Here is an 18,438-nt window from a genome sequence, read left to right as displayed (position 1 = left end):
CAGCCACGAGGAAGTGATCGTTATGTTCTGTATGGTAAAGTTCTAGGTTTCAAATTCCGATGGTGAATGGGCTGGTCCAGTTAACCTTCAAAATGCTGATCTGAGTGTAAAAAAATATATATATCCAGTCCTACTGTGATGTAATTACACGTCACTCTGCAACATGCAACTCTCATTTATATGCTAAACTTTTGTAATCTGTCGACTCTGGGGTTCTCCATTGAATCATTCTTGGAATCCGAGGACCTACACTGACTCATTACTGGAAGCCAGGGACACCGACCCAAGCCATTTCAATGATTTAAACTGCAAAACAATAGATAACCAGCATTTACAATGCAATCGCGAGGATTTGAGCTATTGGCATTGTTAATGGCAATGCCTTTTATAATGTTAAAAGGCATTGTCATTTACAATACCAATAGGTCAAACTTTGCAATACCAAAAATGGGAGACCACGGTTCTGGAAGCAAGGAAACAAAAGATTTATTTAATATAAAGGTTTGACAATCTCTAGAGATGGAAGAGTGTCCGAGACCCACTGTTTGCGTAGGTGTCAGGAGACTGTTCGATGTGTCATTGGCATGCCGCATCTTTTATAGAATGTGGACACTCCCCTCGTGTGCAGGGGGACAACAAAGTCCGTTGGTATGCAGCAATTCAGGTGTTTGAAGCAGAAATTCAGGTGTTGGAGGCAACGGAAAGTCCGGGGTATGCAGAAGTTCAGGAGGGCGCTGGACATATTCCTGTTTGGAGGCAGCTTTCATGCCTTGCGGGTAAGAAGGGTTTCGTGAGCTGACCAGGTGTCAGGCCGTTGGCAGAGGCAGACCGGTTAGAGACAGACCTGCTCTGCTGCCCATACAGGTTCCTGAGACCAATGCGTGGGTGCAGTAGAAACCGGCCCAGGGCACCGACACGGGGTCATGTAGAAGACTATTTTGTGAGGTCAAGAAAGGGTTTTGTGAGCAGGATGGAGTTTACACATGGCAACATTTAGAAGTTTAGTTCTTACAGTCCCTCCTCTTGCCGTGTGCAACATCATTAGTGAATGTCAATTTTACAGAGGTCTTCAAATGCCGCCTGATATACTACTTTGCTGTTTTCAGCCTGATGTGTCATAGGGGTGGATCTGCAAATGGAAGCACACAGAGCAGAGTGCTGGGCCACAATGAATGCACAGGCAGCAAAAGAAGACGGTACCCAAGGGGATCTTGAGGAACCCCAGTATCTTCCATCCCCAAGTGATCAGAATGTTCCAAAAACCAGTTGTCCAGGTCCCATTGTCTGGGCGTATTTCAGTGGCAATCCGGTGTAGTTTAGAAATTGCTTCATAGACAGAGGGTGATGAATCAGGAATATACACACAGCAAGTGGCTCGATGATGCGACAGGCTCCACCCCGGTCTGCCAGGATGACGTCTAGCACCAGGTGATTCTGAAGGGAAACCATTTGTGTAGCATCGATCTCGGCTGTGTGTTGGGGCAGTATTCCTGCAGTGATGTTGGCAGTAGCTTCCAGGACCCTGGTGAGTCGTCTGGTGTTGAGACTGTTGGACATGGGACCCCAAAAGGGTAGACGGCCCTTCAGGGCATCGCTGAATTGCTGGTTGCTGGTGTCGGTCTGGTCTATATCTGGTACTCGTCTCCTCTGTCTGTGGTACAAGTTGTTTCTGTTAAATGTAGGGGGCAGCAGGAATGCAATATAGCATGTGCCACTCCAATCAGAAGGCAGCCAGGTGTAAGCTTTGTTTCCACATACAAAGTGCAGTCCTGACGGAAGGCTGAGGTATGGGGTGAAGTTATTGTAAGTTATGGTAGTATTGCATAGACTGGTTCCTATAGGTATTTTCCCTTGACCTTGCAGGCACAGTATACCAGGACGTGGTGTAATTGAAATGGCGACTTCTTTCTCTTGGGTAGGAAAGAAAGTGTAACCCCAGGTGTCCTGCATAGGGGTGAAGTTAATAGCATGCATTTGTGGCGGGTCAGAGGCATTACAGATAGTGTTATTTTTTTCATGGAGAGTCCAAAGAAAGGGTTGGAATGTGGTAAGGTTTCCTTTGTCGTAACGTGATGGAAAAACGTTCGTCAAGTTGTACATCAGAGCACAAGTGTAGGCTGGAGTGGCGGGAAACACTAAGAATGCGATGGTGTGCTGAACTGCGTGAGGTAGGAGTCCACAAACATAACAGTCTGTTGCATTGGAAACCTGATTAAACTGGTGCAACATTTGAATAAAAGTATTATGAAACTCCAGGTGTCTGTCGAGGTGTGTGTCTGGCCAAGGTACGTGAGAATGTTCAGGTGGCGTTGGTGGAACTGTTGCTTGAGGTAATACAGTATGTTTGGCGGGGGCTATTTCTTCAAGGATCCAAAATGATATACCAGCAATTATTGCAAGTATGGTCAGAATGAACAATATTATGGTACGGGTACCACAAACTCTCATTCTAGCTTTCTTCAGCGTTGGGGTAGTATCACGGGTGCATGTGACCTCTGGATTCATACCGTTCCTGTGTCGTTGATGGTTTTCTTCATCGGGGGAACATTGGCAGACCTGGATGATGGCCCTTGTTGGTAATCATTGTTCAAGGGGGTGCTTAGTCTTTGGTACTCATGAATAGGACGGATCGCGACATATCCAGGTTTTGGGGAGATTGGTCCCACATTATCGTGACCTCCAGCCATAACCGCTCTACAAGTGTCCCGAGAGTACTGCAATGTCCCTAAAAGCTGCCGATAGTTGTTGGTTGCTTCACTGGCCAATATCTGCCCCGGTAAACCACTATTAGGGGGAACCTGGGACCCTCGGCCAGATTTTACTACCGCCCTGCAGCAACGGTCAATGGAGTACTAACGGCCCTTGGAACTGGGCTTGTTCTTCAGCTTAGCCTTGGATCGGAGGTAGTATCCGTCTGTTCCCTCGTCACAGAGTTCCAACTCGGTGTCTGACTCAAGGTGTGGCGATGCAGGTTTTTCGTGCCCTAGGGCTTCCTTTTGGGCTTGTAGCTCTTCTTTGGTGACAGGGTCCACTTTCCTGCAGTGGGAAGTATACACCCACGATTTTCTCCCTCCCACTCTGACGGCTGTCCTTGTGGCCAGGAGCACCTGCAGAGGGCCCTTCCAGCGTGGTTGCAGGGATTGGGTGCGGGCGAAGTATTTCACCAGGACAAAGTCGCCGGGAAGGATGTTATGGCCTGGACCCTGGGATCTGTCCTCAGTAGTGGCCCGCACCTGTTCATGGATTAAAGACATGGTTTCAGTGAGTTCATACAAATAGTCAGTCAAAACTTCCTGCGGTAGGTGAGAAATGGACTTTGGAGAGGGTGCATTCCAAATGTTCATAGGTCGGCCAAAGACTACCTCGTATGGGGTGAGGTGGGATTTAGAATGTGGGACTGATCTAATAGATAGTAGTGCCAATGGAAGAGCATTGACCCAATTCAGTCCTGTTTCGGTTGCTATCTTAGCCAGTTTTTCTTTAAGGATCCCATTGTACCTCTCCACCAGCCCTGTTGCCTCTGGGTGAAAAGCTGCATGAAACTTTTGCTTCACCCCAAGCCCTCCCAAGATGTTCTTAACTGTTTGTCCAATAAAATGGGACCCTCTTTCACTTTGCATTAATCTACAAAGGCCATATCTAGGGAAAAATGATTTCAATAACACCTTAGCTGTAGTGATGGCCGTGTTATCCTTTGTGGGGAATGCCGCCACCCATTTGCTAAAGGCACAGACGACCACTAATGCATATTTGTAGCTATTGACTGTATATAGTCCATCTGAAGGACTTCAAACGGTGCAGTAGGCAGAGCGAACCCTGCCATTGGAACTTTAGTTCCCTGACCCATGTTGTGTCAGGAGACATGTGAGGCACTGCTTGACAAACCGCTCTGCTGACGGGCGGAGCCGGTGGTAGTCCCATACTTCCCTGAGCATTGTACACATGGCCTGCGAACCAATATGTGCGGGTAAGTGAGTCATAGTGAGTAGTGGAATTACTTAAGCCTGTGGTAATTTCCATTTGAGCATATCTTGGGACCTACAGCACCCTTCTTCATCCATCTTTCCAGCTGTTTCCCATTGGGCCTTTTCTTCAGGAGTGGCTGAACGCTGTATGTCAATTATCTGCTGTCTACCGTCATGCCATTTCTCAGTGTGTGACTTAAGGACGTATACTCGAGCTGGTACTTCCCCCAATGCTGTTTGTCTCGCTATCTTATCTGCTAAGGCATTTCCTCGCCCTACTTCATCTGTCACCGTTTTGTGAGCAGCACATTTGATTACTGCCAATTTGGTTGGTAAAGTGATTGCTTCCAAAAGGGCATTGATAAGGTCGCCATGCTGAATAGGGGTGCCATGGGAAGTAAGAAAACCTCGTTCTTTCCATAGCATGGCAAAATTATGTACCACGCCAAAAGCATATTGGCTGTCGGTATATACATTTACTGTCATATTGGTACTAAGGATGCATGCTCGTGTAAGGCCTGTTATTTCCGCTGCCTGGGCTGATTTCTGAAGAATTCTAGCTGTTTCTATTACTGTAAGGGCTGTAGTGACTGCATAGGCAGCGGAAGTAGTACCGTCCGGTATTTTTAGACCAGACCCATCCACCCATAAGTGGCCTTCTGCCTCTGGGAAAGCTGTATCTTTCAGATCCACCCAACTTTTTGTTTCAGCTTCAGTATGGAATACGCAGTCATGGTGGGGTGGCTGTGTGAGGGGATCACTAGTTGGTAGGGGTAAGAGTGTGGCTGGGTTAAGGGGGATCCCAAAACAATGCCCTCCGTCTGTCGCACTGCCGTGGCTGCTACAGCGCGTAGACAGGTGGGCAAAGCAGAAGCAACAGGATCTAAGACTGCAGAAAAGTAAGCACACGGGCGCTTGTGGGTGACATGTGTCTGACAGAGGAGTGAAAGGCTGCATCCAGATCGTTCGTGTGCAAAAAGAAAAATATGTTTTTGATAGTCAGGAGTACCTAGCGCAGGAGCAGAGCACAGGGCCTGGCGTAGTGTCATGAATGCTTCTGTGTGTTGGGTGGTCCAGGGGACGGGGTCAGATACATCTCTGGTGACTAGAGAAAGAAGTGGTTTAATGATGAGGGAGAAATTAGGGACCCATTGTCTACAAAAGGAGGTCAGTCCTATGAGTGCTCGGACATCTCGTTGGGTGACAGGAGTTGGAAAATTTAGAATAGTTTGAATCCTATCTGGTGTAAGAGTGCGTCCCTCAAGACCTATTGTTTTGTAGAGCACGGTATCCATGAAGCAGGCACCGCCCACACCAATAAAGTAAAAAAATTTAACAGAGCGCAGTGTCCCTGAAGTGGGCACCGCGCTCCACATTATAGATAAAAATAAATTTGCAACGCAATGGGTTTCGCCTTTTGAATGCAATACCTATGGCATTGGAAAGAGGCGGCTGCCATTGTCCCGGCTGCTTACTTAGGGTGACCAGACGTCCCGGTTTTCCCCGGACGGTCCCCGTTTTTGGAGAAGTGTCCCCGTGTCCCGACACTTTTCTCCAATTCAATGAAATGTCCGGGTTTTTAAACAGTGTCCGGGTTAAACATACAAATGTCCCGGTTTTTCATTTGTTTCGGTTGTTTGAGCATGCGCGTGCATGCTCTCTTTGCACTGATTAAAGCGTGACGTTTAGGTGAGCGTTGTAGCAGGAAGGGAAATCGGGCTTTGAATGGGATGGGGGGTGGGGAGAGGTGCTCCTTTCATTTCACAGCGTGAGGTTCAGCGCTTTGAATGTGACCTCTGTCTCCAGGCCGAGAAGTCAAAGGATGCAATCTGCATACATTCACACCTGAATGCCGGTCACTTAGGGTGCTTCCAGAGATACCTTTGTTTTGTTAATGCAGCGCTCCTGCTCCAACAGCTACTGATGGCAGTGCGTCTTTGAATGTCTTTATTTTGTAAAAGCCTACTTGCAGGACCTGCTTATATCCTTGTTTAGAAACAGTAACCTGTTTGTACTTCGTGTCCAGGGCCGGCTTTAGGGCGGTGCGAGCGGTGCCACCGCACCGGGTGCTGGCTTCCTGGGGGCGCCGTGTTTTAAAGTTTATTGTGCTTTTGAAGCGCCTGCTGCAGCGTTTCTTTACCCCCAGCAATTACCAGGCCTCACATAAATGTCAAGATAACTCGTGTGATTAATAATCTTCCTGGAGAGAGATCAGCATTTTGTATAGTTGAGGTTTTGACTTCGGTGAAGTTAGTGTAGAGGGTTAACATGCCTGCTGCAAAGAACCTGTACCAAGTAGATTACAGAGTGCGTATGATGTAAACAGATCAGCAGATTACTGCTTTCAAAAGAGATATCCTTTTGTTACTTGCAATTTATAACTTAAAGTCCTGATATAGAATAGTGAGCTATTAACTTTCATCCTAGAACTGCATACACACTGCAAAGTATACATTATTAGAGCATTGATTAATGTTGCAAAAAGGGATAATTTGGCTAGAAATCGATTCTTATTATTAAAGAAAACTCCCAACTATGCTGTTTCTTTTTCGACTCTGCGTTTGTGCTTCTCCACACAAAGCACTCTTAAACTATACTGCCTACCAGTATGGATGACATGTGACTCCCTACACTTTTAGTCCCTTGGCTTATGTAACATTTCCTATACACTGATTACACATGCATGATTGATTGTCTCTGTGTAATGTGTGTGTGATGCGAAGTGCTCGGACACCCTACACTGGTATGAGTGGCGCTATATAACTAATTCAATGCATCTGAGAGAGTGTGGTTATGGAGACTTGGTCACTGTTAAAGGGTGCTAGTGAGAGAATCCATGGTGGAGGTGGTCTGGGGGGGGCGCCAACAAACACTGTCGCACAGGGCGCCACCAGCACTAAAGCCGTGGTCACCAACTATAGCAAATGTTGAGGCAAAGTCTGTTTAAATGGAATTAATGGTTACAGCCAATAAAAGACCTCTGATTTGTCGTCTGTAATGCTTCATCTCGGTCTGTGGAGGGAGCTGTCATTATAGTCCCTTTTCTATGTCCATGGCAGCTGTCAAATAGTCCTACCTTTATGTCGATGGTTACTGCAAACCGTAGTCCTACTTCTATGTCTATGACCTGTCCCCGTTTTTTGTTTTGAGAATCTGGTCACCCTATGCTTACTGGAGGCATGGCGAGCTTTGCTTACCTTCAAACACGTTGTGGTTGCAGTAAGAGAAAATCCTTAAAGAACATTGTGCTTAAAGACTAAATAAAGCATCCCGTGTAACAACCGAAGTAAAAGGGCCAGTTGCCATGGGAGGTTACAAATGAAGACATGGCGGTACTAAGAAGGGACCAACAAGCCTATTAACGAATAAGAATCCAGCATTTACTTAGGACAGTGATGCAAGCCAATGCCAAATATGGGTGAAGAGTGTGGGGGAGGGGAGGGATGTTTGCTCTATTTCATACTACACTACAAGTCTTGCAGAGCATGCGCACAGACTCTAGGCTCGACCTAAAAATGCAGACCCAAGCATTCATCAAATACACAAATGATTACATCTTTTTTTAAATTTAAATGTTAGTAGCACATCCTAAATTAGTTTTATCCACCCTGCAAATCACCCATGCTGCTCTGCAGCATAGCTGCAAAACATCGCCAATAGCTCTCACAGGCGATACCTATTGGCTTTGCCGATCCTTCACTAGTATACACTATACCCCCTTCTCCCCCGCCCCCTTCTCTATAGCAAAGCTAGCCGTGTGACCAACAATGTATGATCTTCTGCCTAGTCTTTAGGGTGACCATATTTCCCCGGATAGTCCCGGTTTTAAAAGGGGTGCCCGGACCCTTTTCTTAATTTTAGGTAAAAGTCGGCAAGTTTTTGGGACAAAGGTCAGGTCACACTGCACAGCAGATATACACTCAATTCACAGGCGCCTCTGTAGACTGAAACGTATTAAGTAATTTATATTTTCCTGTCAGGCTGTACAGGAAGGGAACGGCTGCCAGAGACCGAGTGGGGAGGAGGGCAGGGGAGCTCGGGGTGGAAGGGTCCTGCCATAGATAAGCACACACTTACAAGCCCAGTGTGTGTGTGTATATGTATGTGCACATATTTACAAGGCTATGCAAAAAAAGGGACAGCCCCGATATAGAAGTAAGACTAAAGGCTTTAGTCCTAATTGTATGTCTTCACTGGCCCGTTTTTCTCGTCTCCTCATCTGTTCACCCTACTAGTCTTGCTTCTCCCCGCTGGTTCTCTGTTGAGGACCTTATACTTTTCAAGTTAGTCCACGTGGGGGAAAAGTCAAAAGCTAGGTAGAAGTTTTTATGCGAGTTGGTGCTATTCTCGAAAATGTTTGGGCTCACACCTGGTTGATTTCCAAGCACCTAACCAAAAGTGCCATTTCAGCTAGGCTAACATTAAAACTGGCTTGTGTCATGACTGGAATTATGCTCGTGTGGGTAAGGCAGACCTGTCCTATAATCGGTATGCTGCATGTGATCTGGCATAGTCTCACCTTGAACATCGAAATACATCCATATACATAGAAGTACCAGTATTTTACAATAGGCAAATCTTTGTGCTATGCCTACAATGTCTGAGAATTATTCTCCTCATTTTTAACACTTTGACGTGCAACATTGTGAATGCTAATATGCACAGCAATCGTACTGCACTACACCCCTCAAACTAGGTAATCGAAATTCTTAGCAGGTTACAATTAACTGGTTTGTAGCTTGGGTATTCAATATTTTTCGCTGTTTTATGCCGTATCCCAGCAGCCCTCTAGCAGCTGCCCAACTCCCTTGCCCTGTCGCAAACACCAGTATCCTTCAAGGCTTTTCGCGCGTATACCCACGGGGAAGAGGAGGTTTGCTTGTGCTGGGCTCCTATACTTCTTATGCAGGGTGATAAACCAGGTCTCTGTTCAGATTTGTCGGAAGCACCTCGAGGTTACAGCTGTTGTTCCTCTGATCTAGAGTCCTACGCGGTCAATTACTCTCAACCCAGATCCCCAGCTATGGTGAAATGTTAAATGCTATAAGGGGTGCACAAATTCCTCTCCCAGCTTATTAACATGCAAGCAGTAGCATAGGTTACATATGAGCGGATAATGTATACACGTGCATGTAGCAGTGATGCCCACATCTGTAAGGAACATGGCCGTCTTCTACACCACGAACCTCTGTCTTTAATCTCAATGCAATCATCACCCAGCCAATGTCCACATTACTGTACAGCACGGGCTGTGTTGTGTTCAACATTATCTGAAAGCATAAGACAAGCTTTTACTTTACATTCCAGTATGAACTTCATATCGCCAAGTCCACCATTGCCTAAATATGGGAAAGTTGGAGAGCTAGCTAGCGCAGGTCGGCTGGTAAGATCTTACGCACAACCGAGTTGTGTGTATGTGAATTGCTACCCACAGACTATATTAAAAGGATTCAGAACTTGATGTGCTGCCCCCGTATCCCCCTTGAAACCCGGGCCTGCTGAGGGCGGCATTGTGCTACCAGACCCAGAAAGCGAGTCGCTGTATTAAGAGTTCGGTAGTTGTCTGTAGTCTTTCTGCCGGCTGTGCTTGTGATGGGAGCTCCCGTTCCCATTACTTACCAGAACAGTTATTGAAATGGTTGCACCCTCAAATTCATGTCTTTCTAATCTGCCATATTAATGTCACCTGGTCCATTTCCGGTTCGCTGGTTTAAGGACTTGTGCATCTAAGGTTCTGGAACAGGATGTCCAGTAATTCATGGTGAAGTCTCCTTTTGTCGAAGTTTTGTTTTCCTCCAGATCCTGTAGATTTTTTTTTTTTCTCCTTTTAACTCAGTTTGTCCTCTTTTCGCATTCTTGCCAATCTCCATCAATCTCTTCTAAACCCTTGACGATTAACTTACTTTCTCCCTTTACTGTTTTTTTGTTTTGTTCTGTTTTTGCTTATCCTTCTCCGCCTAGGCCTACCTTAGTACCTATACCTCACTTAGTCTACCCATTGTCCATACCCTGGGTTCTCCTCCCTTGTAACCATACACTTCCAGGGGACTTTTAACCGTGCCTTTAATCTAATTACTTCCACTTGTATTAATAACAGCTGTACTACCGATCTTCAGTCCGTGCCAATTCCTGTGCTTGTACATTTACGTATAGCCTAGCACAGCTTCTTGCACCAGGTGTCTACCCATATCTGAACACTAGCACACCTACCCCGTCAGTGTTCTAGTACATCTCTCACTACGCACTACTTCTACCCCTACCTACACCAGTCTACTTCTATAGCCGCCTATAATCTGGTACCTCTACTCCTACCTACACATTGTTCTTCTACCACTTTGTCTCCCCAATGCCTTGCCTCTTCCTATAGGATACTTCTGCCGCGCCTATATCTTAGTACTTCTAAAGTATACCCATAACTAGAACTTCTTTTGTTTTCTTTTTTCCCCTCATTTTTAAAATGTTACCAAAAATGGGCTTTTACCAGCTAGGTAGTTGGTGTCCTGTTCTTTCATTTTCGATGCTCTCCAAAATGAGGGGTAACCTCAGTGGTGACTTGGAAGGCGTTGAAAGTGCTCAACATCAATCAATTTGTCAGTCTCACGTTTCCAGCTGTATATGCACCTAAACACTCACAAACACATTTGTTCACTCATGCTCCACATTGAGACACTCAGCCAAAGAGCCCCTTTTCTCACTAACCTTCCAAGCAGCCTTTGCATGGCCTTGTCTGGTCCTTTGCTGCTCATGCGACCGTCTGGTGCAGACAGCAGCACATGGTGTAAGTGCTGGAGCAGGATTTTCTAAATGAAAATCTATAGGGTTTTTGAAGCTCTGGTTTGTCTATTTGTCATGATTAAAATTAATAATCATTAATTACATACACATAAGGGTATTAGTGGGGTTAACACTGTTTAATCACTATGCTGTGGTAACGTTGTTTTTGTCTCTTTTAATTAAGATGGTCTATTGTGGCCTATTGTGGCCTAATCAAAGATGGCTGACTTTTGAAGCCAGGTTTCGAGTGAGAATTTGTGATGGAAAAGGCCTTGCTGAATATGGATGCGAGTCATCTGTCCACAGTCCTTGCCTGGTTAAAACTTTCCGTGAGGACAGCAGCAGATCTGGGCAAGTCTCCAGATGCATTGGGACAGCCTTGGCAGCCTTGGAAAACAAAGGAGCCTTAAAGAAAGACTCTAAACTCTGAGCTCACCAGAGGAAATGTGTGGAAGTTGAGAAGATACATTTAATATTTAGTTCCTGTTCTGTCTTTTTATTTTTGTGACTTTTTCTGAGCGGAGATTTTTCAAATGTAGCGATGCTACATCCTTTTCCTTCTCGCTCTGCTCAGCGGTTCGGCGGATGAAGTAATATTAAATGTTTCTTTCTTTTGTCTGAATTATTATAAATATACTAGACTAGAGAGGGTTTGCATCATTGCGTTTAGGCCACTTTGCCATTTTCTTCCCAAACCTGCGTTGGTGAGGATCGATGCTGTGAAGACGGTGACTTGGGAGATTTCTACTGAGAGACTTGTCCTGATGACCCATTCTGACATTTAGCTAGAATAGGTAATTATGAGAAAATGATTTATTCTGATTAATTTCTTTGACTAATTTTAGATAAAGAATCATAATTTTAAATACGGTGTTGGTGATTATTTCTTGTCAATTATTGAGTATTCTATTTGATTATTGATGTATAGATTGTTTAGATTATGACAATTGCAATAGCTAGGTCTTATCGACCTCGGTGTAGGTGTGGGGTTCAGGAGTTTTAGAAGGTTTCTTTCCACAGGTTCAATGCTGGTAGAGTATTTGAGTGTATGTTAGTGAAATGGGCCCTAGTGTATGGTGAGTATATGTGCGTGTAACTGTGAAATTACTCTATCCGTGGAAGTAGGGAGATTTTGTACACCCCAATCTGCATCAAGTTCCTGGTAGCAGAGTGATTATGGTTATTGATGATTGTCTTGATCTGATTAGATTGCTTGTACATTAGCTTATTGATTATTGATTATTGATTGATGTTGGTATATGTACTAATACTATATGTTGGAGTCGTCATGTTGAGTTATATGTAGTGCTTCTGGAACTTGGGAGCTAGTAGCAGTTCCGTAGTAGGGCAGAGGGAAGTATATGCTGCTCTCGGGAAAGACGGGATTGTTGGTCCTGTACGTATGCAGGAAAATTCACATTGTCTGGGTTCGGAATCAGTGACATTGTTATATGTTACTATTAGAGATATTTCTGGTATATAAGGAGTGCGTATGGTAGTGAAGGTTATCTATGAAACTCTGGTTTTAAGTCCCAGGGATCCGTAAGGTTCGCCGTTAAAGCTTATCACGGGAGAAGTAATAGGTATTCTCTGAGCTTGTTTGAGAAACTGGGCAGAGGTAAGCTGCTTGGTTAACGTGTGTTATAATTCTGTAGTGGAGCAGATTGTTCGCTGTTCTCGGGAAAAGCAGGATTCTGTGTGTATGTACTATATTTTCTTGTATGAATGTGCGTGAATGTTCGTATATTTAGTTGACTGTAAGACTCTTTGGACAAGTCCTAGAGGAAACAGTTAAGGAATGTATGAAAGAATTTCGTTGATTCTTGTGAAATAGATTTTCTTTACTATTCTTTGGTTAGCGAAGCAGACAATGGAGATGTTTATATGTTGTAACTAATAGATTTTGTAGAAATTTGACAGTCTACTGAGAAATTTTGTAAAGGAGGGGTAGACGAGTGACGACTGACAGGAGACAGGAGCGAGAAACTGCAGCGACTGCTGACGTCAAACAGACCGCGCTCTCATTGGATATTAGATCAGAATAGTGCTCGCGCTGAGATTGGTGCGTTGGTGTGAGCCGCGCAAGGATTGGTGGAGCTATTCTAGTGACGTAATGTTCCAGGATTGGTGCGTTAGTGTGAGTCGCGCTGTTATTGGTTGAAAAATCATATTGTGTAGTTGTATTACGGAAGGGATTAGAAAGTTTTGGTAAGCGTTAAAATGTATTATCAAGAAGAGAAAAAGAAAAAATCTTTGTTTAGAAAGATTAAAAATTGGTTCGACAAGGATAAAGATGTTAAAACGAGAGAGGGTGAATTGTTACCTCCATCGAAAACGCCTGCATCCTTCATGGCTGCGAGATATGGGTATCATACCTGTATATGGTTGGAAAATTGGGTTAGGTATACTAAAGAAGATGGAGTTTTAGCATTTCCAGAACATGGTTCATTTAATCTGGCCGTGTTGAAAAATTTACGGGAAAAGATGTTATGTCTTGACCCAAGACCAAGGCCGACACAATTCGAGGCTTTAGTGGAATGGGAAGAGGAAGTACATGAGCGGGAGAAACAGAGGTCTGGAGGCAACTATAGGTACATGTTCGGGAGGAGACCTGGTCGTGAAACTCATCATGATCGAATGACAAGATGGCGAGATGCTAGTATGTCAGAGGGATTATATCCTGTGAGAACAGTTGAAGAGGGAGCAGAAAGAGTTCCTGAGGCAGAAGTGAGAAGATATGGAGTGAATGAATATGAGGATGAGGTTTTAAATGACATGATTTACAAAAGACCACCTCCATATAGACCGGAACCAGAAGAGAGTACACCAGTTGTTTCTCCGATAAGAGATACGCATCGTATCATTGAGACAGAAAATGTGACACCTGAGTTAAGAAGTGGTAATCCTTTCAGGGAGAGAGAGAATAGAAGCAGTGGCGAAAATACGAGAGAATTAGCCAGAACTACATCGGAGTTGACTGAAAAGATCAAAGAACTGACAAAGAATCTAGACGCTGTTACGGTACCCGTAACCATAGGTCCGGTTATGCCTGTTTTTGATAAGCAGAGGAAGGGTGAGAATGGTTTGGTTATTCCATACGGTGGGAATAGATTGACAAGTTTGGCTGGTCCTTCAGGAGATTCAGGAAAAAATTCAGACATGACACATGTAATGAAGGATTAGAGGAGTCTAATTCAGGACTGGATGCTGGTGAAGCTAGTTGTTCAGGGATGCCGATTTTAGAACCGCAGAAGAAAGTGGTTCCAGTGAGAAAATCTACTAAAATAACAGCTGAGGATCTGAATGAATGGATGAAAGTTCTTCAAAAGAGGGATAAAGATTCACAAGCAATTGATGTTGCTAGGTTACGTGTAGAATTAGAAGAGCTTGTTGCAGGGACAGTTCCAACAGAAATTCTAAAAAATCATCATGATGGTGAATTATTGTTTATGTGTAAGAACATTACCTGGAGAGCGAGAAATACACATGACAGATTAAGAGCAATAGCAAATGACTATGGAGTTGACATTGATAAAGTGAAAGTTTTGCAGAAGTCTTACAGGATGGATTTCACAGATAAAGACATAGAAAATTTGAATGGTACTGGTAGAACAGGACAGATTAAAGAGATGATCGCTTTATTGCGAAAATGGGGTGATGTTGAAAAGTGGAAGGATAGATGGTACAAAAAGAGAGAAGAATCAGGGGATAGGACTTATTCAGCATTTCCTGTGAGAGAAAAGGAAAAACCAGTGGATACTTATCCTATGAGAGAAATACCTGGAGGAGGATATGTACATGTTCCATGGACCAGACAGGATATTTTATCATTTACAAATGATTTCCCTCGATTGAGAGAAAAGCCCGTCGAGTGGTATAGGCAGGTAGACAGGTTTGTGAAATTGTCAAAAGTGCTGTGGATTGACCTGAATAGTCTGTTTGATATAATTGTTCCAGCAGACTTGTGGGCTGAGTGTAAAATAGTTGTGAGTTGGCCTACTGAGGAATATCCAAGGGATCAGAGAACAGGAGCACCAGATCCAGAAGTAATGAGAAAGTATGAGCAGGTGATTGTATACCTGAAAAATAAAGTACCTCCAAAAGAAACAGACTGGGTTAAAATAGATCGAACACATCAGGAAGCAAAAGAATCAGTTCATGCTTTTTACGAGAGGCTGATACTGGCATTTAAACAATTCAGTGGAGATGAACACCTGGGTGACAAGGATTTGAGTCATTTTGTATACAGATTTGTATATGGCCTGACACCTGAGATTAGTGAAAGAATTCGTGAGCATACTGTGGATTGGCAGAGTAAGAAAATAGATGAGATTCTGAGACATGCAAAATACTTCAGTGATGAGATTGAAGCAAAACAGAGAAAGCTGAAAGAGAAAGCAATGTGGGCACAGGTGAAAGTTGCGGAAAGACAGGAAGCACAGTTGGTGGAACAGGCGAATAATCCAGGAAATAATGCAGGGAATAGACCTAGGTATGCAGGGAAAGGAAAGGGGAATCTTGAGGAAGCAAAAAAGAAGTTCCCATGTCACAACTGTGGCCAACTGGGACATTGGAGATCAGAATGTACCAATCCACCATTAGTGAATAATGAGGGAAACTCCTTGAATCAACAGGTGCAGAACGAGGGGAAAAATCAACAGCAGCAACAGCAGAAAGTTGTGAGACAACAGAGTCAAGAGCCAAAACCGCCCTTGCCGCAGAATAGAGGAGCACAAAAGTATAATCCGGATTCGGGATTCTACAATGATGAGCAGGTAAACAAACCAAGACGTTCTAACCAGGTACAACAGTACTTGTTAAAGAATGAAGGGAGTGAGTCTGAGGGTGATTATTGACGGTGCCGAAGAGAGGAGGAAGAGTGCATACTTGGTGCAACTCTAGAAATAGACCAGGCAGGACCATTTGTGGATGGAAAAATAAATGAAGAAGGTGTTACTTTTTTAGTAGACACAGGTGCGACAAGATCAACTGTCAGGTCAACAGATATTAGAAATCTTCCTCTCTCGGATGAAGCAATCCAAGTAGTTGGTGTAGCCAATACACAAATAAGAACACGTCTTACTGAACCAGTAAGAGTACAAATAGGGAAATTTTCAGACATGCACAGATTTATCGTCTGTGACACAAGTCCAGTGAACCTGTTAGGTAGGGATCTACTCTGTAAAATGAACTGTACAATTTTTTGTACACCAGATGGAATAGCTTTTGAAACACCAGATGAGGATGTTTTGTACCGAATGACTCTAGAAAATAGAGAAAGTGAGTTAATTGGTGCATATGCTGTGTTTGATCTGGAGGATTTGCCTCAAGAGCTGAGAGACATAGTGAAAAGGACAGTTTGGGATTTTACTGGAGAGGATGTGGGATTGATGAATAATGTAGATCCTGTGAAAATTTCAGTGAAAGAGGGAATTACTTATCCTAACATTCCTCAGTACAAAATGACACCAGAAATAATTGAGGGAATAACTCCTATAATTGAGAAAATGATTCAGCAGGGAGTTCTGAGAGAACTACTGAGTAGTCCGTGTAATTCACCGATAATGGGGCTAAAGAAGCCTAATGGGAAGTTCAGGATCGTACAGGATTTGAGAAAAGTTAATCAAATTGTGGTGGCATGTTGTCCTATTGTGCCAAATCCATCAGTGATTTTGTATCAGATTCCACATGATGCTGAGTGGTATACAGTGATTGATTTGTGTCATGCTTTCTTTTCAATTCCATTGCATCATGACAGCCAGCCGATTTTTGCATTTAGATTTGGCCAGCGTATCTTAGCATGGTGTCGTATCCCACAGGGGTATACAGAGAGTCCTTCAATGTTCAATCAGTTATTGAAAAAGTCATTGGAGAGTTTGATTATGCCTGAAAACTCAGTATTAGTGCAGTATATTGATGACCTACTTGTGGCATCAAAGACACGTGAAGCTTGTGAAGTAGATACTATAGCTTTACTGAATCATCTGGCAGATGGAGGGTTAAAAGTATCTCCAGCTAAATAACAATTCTGCAAGAAAGAGGTGCATTATCTTGGACACAATATTGAGAAAGGTCTGAGAAAAGTGACTGATGACAGGATCAAAATTATCAGGGAAATGAAAGCCCCAAAGACCCAGAGGGAAGTGAGAATGTTCCTGGGAATGGTGGGTTATTGTCGCCAGTGGATAATTAATTTTTCGCTGATAGCAAAGCCACTGATTAAGCTGACTAAAAGTGAGATGACAGACCCATTGGAACTAGATGGAGAACAAATGGCAGCATTTGAAGAGTTAAAAAGCAGAATGTGTGAAGCCCCTGCTTTGGGTATGCCAGACTATGAAAAAGAATTTGAATTGTACTGCAGTGAGAGAAATGGATGTGCACTTTCAGTGTTAATTCAGAAGCATGGATTACTGAGAAGGCCTATTGCGTACTTCTCATCGACACTTGACCCTGTAGCTGTGGGTTTACCAGGTTGTCTGAAATCTGTGGCTGCAACATGCAGAAGCCTAGAACAGAGTGAGGGAATCATAATGGGATATCCTGTAAGGGTATTCGTACCTCATAATGTGGCAATTCTTTTGACAAGAAGCAGAACTCAGTACATGTCACATAGTCGGCTGACTAAATATGAGAAAGTCATTCTGGGAGCATCAAATGTGACTCTTGAGAGATGTGTGAATGTGAATCCAGCGACATTGTTGCCGGATATTGAGAATGTAGGTGTGAAAACAGAAGATGATCACAATTGTTTGGATGTGCTTGATTACTGTACAAAACCGAGACCAGACATAAGGGATCTTCCCTTGCATGAGAGTGATCATGTGTTGTTTGTGGATGGATCATGCCTGAGGAATGATGAGGGTGTGCTATGTGCAGCATATGCAGTGTGTAAGGTTTCAGAAGTAATGGAAGCATCATCATTGAAAGGAGTGAAATCTGCGCAAGTTGCTGAATTAATTGCATTGACAAAAGCTTGTGAAATTGGGAAAGATTTGAGAGTGACTGTGATGACTGATAGTCAGTATGGATTTGGAGTTGTGCATGACTTTGGCCAACTTTGGCTACAAAGAGGTTTCTTGACGTCGAGTGGGACTCCAATAAAGAATGCTGAAGTGATTGGGAAATTGCTTGAGGCGATACAGGTGCCTAAAGAATTAGCAGTTGTGAAATGTGCTGCTCATGGACAAGGAGATGATTTTGTGACAGTTGGCAATAGATATGCTAACGACATTGCACAATATTGTGCCAAAAATAACCAATCTATTAATCGGGAACGAGAGGGTGAAATGTCTTTTTGTTCTGTGATGTTTACTAATGTCTTAGAGACATGGGATGAAGTGAAACAGTTGCAGGATGAGGCAGAGGAGGAAGAAAAGAAAGATTGGATTAAGGCAGGTTGTGCCCCGAGAGAGACAGACCATGTTTGGGTCTATAGAGATGGCAGACCAGTAATGCCAAACTCCATGCTGTCAGCAATGGCAAGGATGTATCATGGCCAGGGACATTTGGGAAGGGATTCAATGATTAGGTCTTTTAAGCAGACCTGGTACAATGCAAAGTTCAGGACAATTGCAGAAAGTATCTGTCAAAGATGTTTGATTCGCCAGCAATTTAACACTGGGAAGAAGACAGTGGTGAGTCTGGGAACAATAGGCAGAGAAGGAGGTCCTTTTACAAGAATGCAGATTGATTTCAT

At 43.7% G+C, this 18,438-nt stretch overlaps 1 pseudogene; it reads right to left on the bottom strand.

Annotated features, from left to right (window-relative positions):
* Positions 1-1,102: 1,102 nt before the first annotated feature.
* Positions 1,103-2,505, bottom strand: LOC146854955 (syncytin-1-like; annotated as a pseudogene).
* Between the last annotated feature and the right edge of the window lie 15,933 nt (positions 2,506-18,438).

Source organism: Triturus cristatus, chromosome 4_1, assembly GCF_964204655.1.
Source record: "Triturus cristatus chromosome 4_1, aTriCri1.1, whole genome shotgun sequence".
NCBI lineage: Eukaryota > Metazoa > Chordata > Amphibia > Caudata > Salamandridae > Triturus > Triturus cristatus.
Note: the sequence above shows the minus strand (reverse complement) of the source record. Positions and strands in the feature narration are given on the sequence as shown.